General features: G+C 39.7%; 2 long non-coding RNA genes across 3 annotated transcripts in view; both read right to left on the reverse strand.

Annotated features, from left to right (window-relative positions):
• Positions 1-4,476, reverse strand: part of LOC147870930 (uncharacterized) — a 213,082-nt gene extending 208,606 nt beyond the window's left edge. For both annotated transcript variants that reach the window (XR_015533030.1, XR_015533031.1), the window contains exon 1: positions 3,196-4,476. This is a non-coding gene — a long non-coding RNA (uncharacterized LOC147870930). The remainder of the gene's footprint in view (positions 1-3,195) is intronic.
• Positions 1-11,095, reverse strand: part of LOC147870927 (uncharacterized) — a 474,306-nt gene that overhangs the window by 347,487 nt on the left and 115,724 nt on the right. The gene's annotated exons all lie outside the window — the stretch shown is intronic.

The raw sequence follows: 11,095 nt of genomic DNA on the forward strand, positions 1-11,095 counted from the left end.
TATCGAAACATTCGATTTACATTTAGAACATCCCTTTCTCACTACATTGGATGTTCTAAATGTAAATCGAATGATTTGATAAGGAGCATCACATGGTATTTTAATTATCTTAATTTTAAATTTTAAATTGTGATTAGACGGACAAGATTAATTAATTAAATATATATTTTCACAATATGACGCAACTCTATCATCTTGTGTACTTTTAAAATTAAATTGTTTGGACAACTGTTGAAAATATTTATTTGGACTGTGAACGATTCTGTATCAGATTTCAATGCTATCAGACTTACAAGTAAAACGTCATTAGCGCCAAGACATCTTGAACTTTTTGTGCAGCCCTAACATGCCAGAAATATGTCATTATTTGATCATAAACATCTGCGCCCTGAGACGCACTGCTTTCAGCAATTTCTGGGGAAGGGGGAGGGTTCAGGCAGGCTTAACAACTTTCCCCAATGAAGGGAGACGAACGTCTATATAATTTATTGTTCTAGACTCTGGATACTTCAATTCATAAAGTCACTTTTATCTCTTCCGTAGAGTTTTACAACCATTACATAACAACGTACTCACTGAACACGTATTTATCACAATCCTTTCATTCCATTCTGAAACAAGTGAGACTGCACAATGCGTAAAGGCAAAGACGTCCCTGGGGCTTAATTAAGCACCACTTCATTAAGGCTTATGACGAGTGGAGGTATAACTCCACATATTCATAACCTCGGCAAATGAATAGGACGGTCAGCTTCAATCCCCGGCTAATTCACCTCCAGTCACATTCCTCGACGCCACTAGATAGGAGGTTAGGTAAACCCTACGACCAGTCTCGAATCGGTGGCGAGGAGAACGCGTGAGACATTAATTCAACACTGACCGATGACCTTAAATCAACTTAACCCAGTATCTCTCCATGTAAATGAGGTCCAAAGACCGAAATACTTTTCAAAATGTCATACTTGAATTCCAGCCCGTAAAATGCAGTGGGCCAACTTCAGATTTTTCCATTTCAAAATTGTAACACTCCAACTACCAACTTTAGAAAACAACAGACAAATTCAGTTTGAAATATCGGCTAGTTAGAAACCAAAGGAGAAGAACGCAAGGCCTAAAATCAGATTGTTGGCCTAATTTCACACAGAATATTCAGTATCTAATGTTGTGATCTGTAATCCGTTTCCAGTGTGGAACTGTGCGACATGTTTAATTATCCACACGACAGACATTCTATCGGCATTATAACAACATTAAATGGATATCTTGCCCACGGTATAACTCACGATATTACTCATTAAATTGGTATGGAGATTAACCCACAAGATAATTAGATATCGTGTTTGGGTTGGGATTTCGGGTTCACGCGGTGCTGGGTTAAGGAGAACGTGTGTCCCTCCCGGTCACCCTTTGCGTGTGAATTTTCTTGAGGAGTGTCTAATGGTATGTAAAATATTACGTAATGCCTACTAGTAGTTACAGCGGGATCTGTATATGGACAATGTCCAATACCAACACACTAGGAAACGTCTGTCTGTCGGGTTATACACGGACACTAGTCAACGACAGCGACCACTTCCACATTTATGACGACAAAGCGAAACGACATTCCGAAGACGATGGTTTTATAATCACATAAAACCTACCTTAACACTATTAACGCAGAAGCGACGTACACTGGATGGGACTAGCAGTAACAGGTCCGGTGTTCGAATCTCCGCCCGCATGTCGGCTGTCATGAGAATCAGAGTAGTTTTACTCAGCTCCGAAGGACAAATGCTGGGATAGTAGCTTAAAATAAGTTCTGATGCCAAACTTCGAGACTCATCTTTTACTAAAGCTATGCTCCCTACATTTTATACCCAAGTAACTGTGAAAGCGACGTTAAGTATAAAATGACACGACCGAATTCTGGGTTTTAGCCTTTCTTACTGCCTGGTGAATGAACTCAGGCCATGCCAGATTCATTTTAAAATTCATTAACAGTTAATCATTGCCAAGGGGAGGAATTGACAGAAAGGAGAAAGCTGTATAATGAGATGCCTCATAATTTGTACTGTCCCCCAAATACTATTTGGGGCACGTAACAAGTAAGAAAGACACGAGAAAAACATATATTTTGGGGCGGAGAGCTTCGACGGGAACGACCAACTTGTAGATCTAGGCGCAGATGGAATAATAATATTAAAAGGTACATTGAATAAATAACGTATGAGAGTATGAACTGGATTCATCCAAGTACAGGGACCACTGACTCTTCGGGTTCCATAAAAGATGAGGAATTTGTCGACAATCTGAGCAACTACTAGCTGTACGAGAGATGACTAGACTCTGATGTTTATTCAAAATGCTGAAACTGATTAGTTATCCAGGGCTTCAGCATTTCTCATTCTGTGTGGGCGCTCTTAACCGCGTGCCAAGTACACTTGTACCCCTCACGTCATTTCAAGTGTTAAGTTGAACAGCGACATATGTGCACAGCCGGCGCTAAAACTGACTAACACGTTAGTCCCGATTAAGGAACTCCGCTGTGCAGATATTGTCGCTAACACGCTTAAATATGTTATTTTGTACTGATATTATGTCAAAAAGTATACAAGACACACAGCACGGGTGGGGGAATGAGTAATGGTTGTCAAATTTTTACAGGATAACCTAAAGGAAAAATACCTGAAATAAAACTTTCGAGGGCCATAAGATAGAATCTTTTCTTTTTGATCAGCTAAATTGGGCTTAATCATAAACTTTTCAAGAAGGTATCTGTGTCATAGGTCCAGTTAAAATGCTGGATTAATTTCCTTACAGCTACAGAGTTCAAAATCCGGAGCGAGAAATTATTAATGTATTATACAATTTGTGCTTGCAGTCTTTCAACTCTTGTAGTATGAAAATATTGCACGGGTGTTTCAGTGTTCTTTGTAAAAAGCACTGCCTGCACAATGCCCTTCATATGGCTCTATCCATCCCACAACTCTGATGCAACATACAGAAAAGTCAGAGGGCTATTCCTGAAACATTCACGTTTAACATCAAAGTATAACACGGAATATTAGTCCACAGTTTTTCACGTATCACGTATCAAATGTGCAAATTTAATGGCATAATTATAAACTTAAATACGTGTAAGTGGATATATTAACAATTCCCACACACCCCCCATCTCCGAGAAAGTTAAGAAACTGTAAGTGAAGACCTTACCGTGATCTGTCAGAGAAGAACTCAAATTTGGATGGGAGAAACATTTGGCTCGCTGGATCCTGATGCAGGTGGGGAAGAGGACCCAGTGTGACCTCTGACCTCGCCGGCAGCAGAAATCAGCTGTTCCTGTTCGGATGGTCCACTAATTCTGGCGGCGTTGTCTTTCGGACCAAGATCTTGCCCGGCCACATGATTTCAGATAGGTTAGGACCGTCTGCTCCCAAGCATCGAAACATTTCCCCTGTGCATGTACTGCCCAACGTCAGTGCGTCTCTCAGAACATCCAGGTTGATCATGTCTGCTGGAACACAACAGCGCGTTACGTCGGCATCGTAATTCTCGATTGTTTCGGGATCGATACCGAAACCTCGAAATTCATTCCCGTTTCCCCCGGCTCCAGCGGCGCCACCATGACCCCCGCGGCCCCCGCCATGACCCCCGTGATGGTTTCGTCGCGATGCCATATCAACTGATTCTTCTTCAAAAGTAATACATCAAAAATCATAACTACCACTTCAATTTCTTAACATCACTAAGAAAATATTTTGCAATGAAAAACAGTGTATTGTCACAAAGGGGAGTTTCAGTTTTTCAACGCTTATAACGACTGAGAAACTGTTTTCACCAAAAAAGTTCCTTCTGTATCTATCTTGAGTCCGTTTCTTATTGCTTGAAATATTCAACAGAAAACCAATGAAACGTTATGCACTCGTTTACCTCTGGAATGGTTCATTTATATAAATGAAATAGCATTAATACATAATATTTACCGTAAAGAGACTTTGAAAGTCTTCAACACTTGTCGTCACATATGGTATACTTCACAGGCGGCATGCAAAGTCAAACTCTCACCAACAAAATAACCTAGACTTTCATCCACAGATAGTTCACAATCATACAATAGCGGTAATATAAATTACCATCAAATGTTTATTACCACATAGTTACGTAACAAAATATCGACGTAGATGACTGTGACACTTTCCAACTCACGGACAAAAAAGGTTTTTTGTCTTTCACAACGTAAAAAAATCTGTCATTGCGTTGCTCCTAGTTTCAGCCATTTTCCATTAGCTAAAAAACGAAAGGAACGTAAATGCCTTTCTTTCAGTTCGTATTAACAATCTAAGTGTTCCGTAATTCTAAAGTAATCATCCACCACAACGAAACTTGTAAATAACAGTGACTCCTTTCACGATATTTTGCTTTTAAACTCATCTGTCAGATGGCTTTTGACATACAAGCGACTAGCTCGCCAGCATCCCGGAATAACACTTCCACAAGCTGCGCGCGCATCAGAGAGACCTGCCCGAACTTCTTATTCTTCTCCTTCTTTTGCAATCAATACTAGAATTGATTGGCAGCTGCTGATACTTGGGAAATCCTGAGGATCTTTAATGAGGTGGATTCCCCTTGCCTTCCGCGTCGTAAGCCGTTGACTCATCCGCCTTTAGGGGTGATTTCTCACCCCAAGGGCATGAGGGTGCCCTGACCTCCACCCTCCGAAGATGCTGTTGGCACTTGGTAGAGGGGGGACCACTTACACAGGTGGTCCTGTTTGAAGGTGGGGAGATACATGACAATAACAAACGCATCACGTGCTTAACCTAGAAAACTTCCCTTTCAATTTCAATAGCACCAACAACTGCAGTAAGAGTCGTCGAAGGGTAATCTATATTTAGACGTGATTCAATGAAGTGAGTGAAAATGTGTTTTCTCGGAATCCCACATTTCTTTAATTACTTTGCCGTTAATTTAAATCTGAATAATGAAATAGCGTTTTGTATTACCCTAAAAGGGTTCTACGTTCTTGTTCTCTCCCTGCAATCAAGTCCAGTCCTTGAAGCAGGTTACGAATGAGCCATAAGGAAGGCTGTGGAGGTACCTGTCTGGTGTGGTGGCCTTCTACCGGGCTTCTTTCCTGTTCCTCGGGGGTTAAGTAGGCGAAACATGAAGCTGGCCACTTATCTCCATCTAGTTCCGAGATTGTTTGGGATTTTATCTACACTCCCCGTGTTCGTCTGCATTGCACTGAGCTTAGTTCGTTTTCAAGGATTTGACAATTTTTGTATAGGCCCTATGTCCAGTATGTGAGATTTCGAATCAATTATTTTTATTTGCAAATATTCGGTATGGATGACTATAATACTACATAAGTACGTATATTCTATGACGAAGGTAAAGGTGTTTAGATGTGCCTGCAACTATTCCTATAACTTTATGAATTTAGTAACTCTCTTCAAGGTTCCAGGAGGCCTGATGATTCGGCAACTACTCCGGCAGGCTGTTCAGGCGGGTGAGCCTATGTAATTCACGCAGGCGTTTTCTGCGTTTTTGAATGGCATTTAATAACAGAAAGCAGGAAATGCAGAATACTTTAAACCATGTGTCTATGTTCAAGAGTAGGACTGATGCATTATTCTCATAATTGTAAACGTCAGGCACACACTCTAAAGATAGAAGCGATTCTTCTATATTACGCCGTCACCTTTACAGGAGGTTGCCGACATTATGAACAGGATCCTTCCATCCTTTTCTCGGACTGGGACCTGTTCATATACGTTCTTGGCAGATGATCCAGAAGTGGTTTGCCATTGCCTTCTCCTGTGTGTGAATGGAGTAATTGTTGGGATGCCACGGAGGAAAACTACGTGCTGCCTAGACCACGGCCTTGCCCAACACAAGTTATAAATACGGGCACCGCCGGGAATCGAACCCGAGACCCCAGGATTACAAGGCCAGCGTTCTAACCGCTAGACCACCTCATCTTATTATTATTTAGTGTTCTGTCTGACGACAGGTCCATATGAACAGGATCCTTCCATCCTTTTCTCGGACTGGGACCTGTTCATATGCGTTCTTGGCAGATGATCCAGAAGTGGTTTGCCATTGCCTTCTTCTGTGTGTGAATGGAGTAATTGTTGGGATGCCACGGAGGAAAACTCCGTGTTGCCTAGACCACGGCCTTGCCCAACACAAGTTATAAATTCGGGCACCGCCGGGAATCGAACCCGAGACCCCCAGGATTACAAGGCCAGCGTTCTAACCGCTAGACATTCCTGTAAAAAGGTGATAGCCACCGACAAGGCTGCCTGGTGTCGCAACCCAGTGTTGAAGAGTGCAAAATATGGAGTCCCCCTTCTCGTCTCTCTTATCATCTTTGTAGGTTTTAGTTACATGATAGGGACAATCCGATGACTTTCGTGTTTTGGAATTAAAGATTTCCAAGTGAAAAACATCTTGCAACTTCTATCTTCCCACTTTTAACAAGACACTCACTTCAGCTGCATTTCAAAAACGCCTACGTTTTCGTCACTTTAGTCGGTCTGTTCGCAAGTAACAGCATCCACATTACATGAATGATTTTGACAAAACTCGGTATGATATTCAATTTTGTCATTGACTTTACTGGTTCTTGTTAAAGATTGCTTAACCTAACCTAACCTAACCGCGTTTCAAATCCACCGCCACAAGAACCTGAACGTTCAGTGAAGACGTGACAAAACACGAACCTGAAGACAGGGATGCCCATTCCGCAGGCGGCCGATTTATTTTTTGAGGCCCACGTAATTTTTCTCTAATAAGTACTGTATAATAAACGGCATATACGAAAGAAAGCTTGGATACTGTAGTCAATAACTGGCAGTTGTAAATCTTATCTTCTTACTATAAAAATTTCTGATCCCTCGTTGTCGTCAAGAAATGACGTCATCAAAACAGCGTTATCCATAGCCGAGTCACCTTCAAATGTTCATTCCTCAAGAATGGTAAGAGTAAGAGTAATGTAACCTACATGTAAAATGATCAGTAAATAAAGACCTTTAAGAATCTGTAATGTATTTTGTTGTAATTATAATTGTTTATACATTTATTGTAATTTTAATGAACCAATGTGTGCAATTTTCAATGCATCTGGCGGCGTTAAGCGCCCGCCTCTCGAAAACCGTAAGAGATGGATCTGGACATATTGCGTACGAAATACGTATTACGTCTTGAGCTTTCCATATCTGTTTTCAGATTTTACATATCACAAATGGTTTAGGTTCTACAAACATTTCTTTAGCGCAATCCACTCGCGTCATTTCTTTACTTGGCAACTTGATCACGATATAGTTTAAATTGTACTACGTTTAGTATAAAATATCGAAACGTCGTATTATTTTCCCCACACTGTTTATGTTCTCTGACACAATTTAAGACTGCGTTTTAATAACAGTTAAATATACGGGAAAATATTTTTTATATTCACATTTCAACTAAAAGAGACCATCAAGGATTTCTGGTGGCACACGTGTACTGAATAGTCTGCTATGAAAATGGTTATTGTGAGAACTCTGGCGTTTGGTACCAATTGTAGTTGCACGTGGCATCCTAGCAGTGGCCATCTGTGGTCGGTTTTCGTCTGTGCAGCAGCATGAGACATGATAGGGCTAAGAAAAGTATTCCTGGTAACTTAGCTCATTCTATTAATGCAAGGCGTTACAAAAAAAATGTGTAAATATATAATTTATTTACAAGATGAACCGGTCTTGATAAATTAAAAATGTTGACCTGAACTACATACAAGAGTTTTAGTGTCAGAAATTTCAAATATGAAACACAGCGACGTGCTGGCATGACTCCATACTGAGCATTAATTTCATGAACCTCGAGTAACCATCCCACCCCAAAGCACTACACCTTTAACGTTACAAGTCGTATAAATGACAAATATCTTACGAGCTGATTCTATGCACTCAAGTATGGGAGCCCCCGAACACAATTTGTTTCGGATCCCAAATGAATGAAAAAATTCAATTAGAGGAGTAAAATTTGCTTGAATAAATACCGTCTAGCCATTCCACCTGACTGCCAACAATTTGCTTTCGTGGCAGCAGGATCCCCACATGTAGGTGAAGGGTGATACGTTCTATTTACCTTGTTCCAGGATTCTTTGACGTTTGTTAATCAATTGAAAGCGACGCTGGATGCTGAATTAGGGCACCACGGGGACGCACTCGTACAGTTCATTTGTGAGTAGCCAAGAACCAAGATAAATAGGGACTAGAATTTTGATAAACGACAAGACACGTGTCTTGCGAAAATATTTACTACTCTGAAACAAGTTAACGTGGGAATGTGAGCAAATTCAGTGGTTTCCAGTAACTGCAACATTTCACACACTACTACTAGCCAGAAAGAGGACATTTAGGGGCACGGCAGACAGTCTCATGAACAACGAGAGAATCCAAATTGAATAAAATATTAATATTATTTTTCGTGTTCTTGAAATATTCTTATTTGTTCGTCTTACTCTTTTTAATTGTTTTGGTGTTTTTCTACTACATTTTCCTATCCTCAAATTTATGTTACAGAACATGTATTTGTTATGAAATACAGAAAAAAAAACATTGTAAATATGTAGATGGATTAACTTTTCTCTCAAAGGAAAACAATTCATCCAATGAACTTCACCATTTTTAACGTGGTGACTGATTCTTAGGTTATTTAACTGTAATGTTTCAACTGCAAATTTTATAAAGCATTAACTACGAATATGAGCATGAATGATGAGTATGTTAAAAGCATGACAGAATGCTACTGCGTCTAGTTTGCAGGTAATAAGTCATTCCTTTGGAGAGACTTAAGAAAACCGCGAATCCTCGTGGCAGCGTGATAAGTGGCCGACACTGAAACAGAGCATACGAGGTGCGATCGAATAGGTTCCAGAATGTGTCAATAGAGGGCGAACCGGATGTAGTACGAGCTTCTGCCGCTAGGAGGTGCGCCCTACACAGCGCAGTGAATTCCTTGAAAACTAGAATCTTGTTTTGTTCCATTATACCTTTCTTATTTGTGTTATTTTGTATCTCAGGTTACGTTGTTTATATCAAGAAAATATTCCTGTCAAGCGAATGAATACAAAAGCTAAAGATCCAAGTTTGCAGTATTCATGGTCCCAAGTTCGTTAAATAAAACAAAAACGTTGCCATAGTAATATTGTGTACACGTGACTACAATGCAACATCGATACAAGATCATACATGCTGCTTTGTTACACTTTTCAATAAAAACGTGTTTAGTAGTACTTCAGATTTTGCGGTTATTCTTGACGGTCAATTTTCTAGTATAAATACAGTCTAGAAATTAAGTGCTTGAACCAGATTGTAAAAGTATGGGACTTATGACTACAAAACGACGCATAGGAAGTCCTTCTTGAAAGCCTGCAGTTTCTCAAGGGAAGGAGAAAGATTGATTTATTAACATACACTTTCCATCTTGGTGCGGGGAGATATACAAATTTTCAATCCTAGCAAACAAACTGAGAGAAACAAGAAAAATACAGGTCTGCATGAATCCGCATACAATTGATGTGTTGTTGAGTGGTAAACACGCTTGGCGAAACTCGGAAACTTAATTGAACGGGGAAACTTTTAGGTTCGCGGGAACACAAACATAGTTCATGACTATGCAAAACCGAATATAGCATGCAGCGCTTGAGAGTCAATTTGTTTCGGTGCGTACTGTAGAGTACACACTGCGTAATGTTTAGATAATTAATACTCCTCCCTGCATCGTAACAAATTCAGCTTATAATTTTCGCCATTCTTAAATTTCACTTTATAACTTCATATTTTCACGTTGAATATTGGAAAATCCAGGATTTCCTTACCATGTAACTGTGTAAACTCCGATTTCATTGTAGCTATCTGAAATGTTTCCATTAGTGAGTCGGCCTATAAATTATAGAAAATATCAATCAATCACGCGTAGACCAAATTACATGGAGGGACAGATCTCGCCCACGGCGTTCAATTGAAATCTTTGGATTGCGTATCAAAAGGTAATAATTTAATATTAATAATTAATATTAATAACGTTTCATAGAAAATTTGTATGTTTCTGTTCCTGAACATTTGAGACTATCCAAATTGTTTTATTTACGTATGTGTTTTAGGCCAACACAAGATGTGTTAATCTGTTTTGAAAAATCTCTACTGCACAGGCTTCTCCATTTCCACCTTAATTACAACACACATAATGACAATTGAAATTATTTAATTACATTTTACTTTTTTTACCTATAAGCGAATGGCATTCTGGTGTTCTAGAGCCTTTTGTCTCTTCCTCTCACTTTCTAGTAATACTTCTGTTTCTAGCGGTCCATTTTGGCCTCATATGAATGTTCTGCTAATAATAATGATCAAATATCAGAAAATACATATTTTTTAACAAGGAGGTAAGTTAAATATATGCATAGCATAAAACTTCCAGCATGTTTGTGAACCATTCTATGGTTCAAGTGTCTGTTAGCGACCTCTGTGGGCCAGCGTTTGAACTGTGTTTGCTCGGCCACGTGATGAATTTTTTTTTCATCACGTGGCCGAGCAAACACAGTTCAAACGCTGGCCCACAGAGGTCGCTAACAGACACTTGAACCATAGAACGGTTCATTTGTCATAATTTGACCTTTAATATTTGTGTTACAATGATGAAATATTATTACAAACCATTAGAATACAATCTCACCTATTACACGTGCTTTGTGATGGAGTACTGATAGTATCACAACTATCAGCAAGCTCTCTGCTAAGAAGACTATGTGTTGGACTGCAATGGTTCATCACTAACACTCGAGTGGACGAATCAATTGAAGACACACAGTTCGTGATTAAACTGAGGCCCTACCACTACCTTGCACCTAAAATAGGGAATTCTTCTTGAGAAGGTTACTTTTGATGTTCACAAAAGCCAACCACTGGTTCTTATCATGAGCTAGATGCTGAAGTCATCTTACTCGTAGGTCAATATCTACCAGACTACACGGTGCTATATGATAGAATACAGCCGCCTTCAAGTCATGTGACGTCCTCTAAATTTGAAATTCCCACAAAAATCGTATGGAGAACGGAAAAATACA

This window comes from Zootermopsis nevadensis, unplaced genomic scaffold (assembly GCF_977971745.1).
Source record: "Zootermopsis nevadensis isolate Lab colony 2312 unplaced genomic scaffold, Znev_1.0 Znev_ptg000083l, whole genome shotgun sequence".
NCBI lineage: Eukaryota > Metazoa > Arthropoda > Insecta > Blattodea > Termopsidae > Zootermopsis > Zootermopsis nevadensis.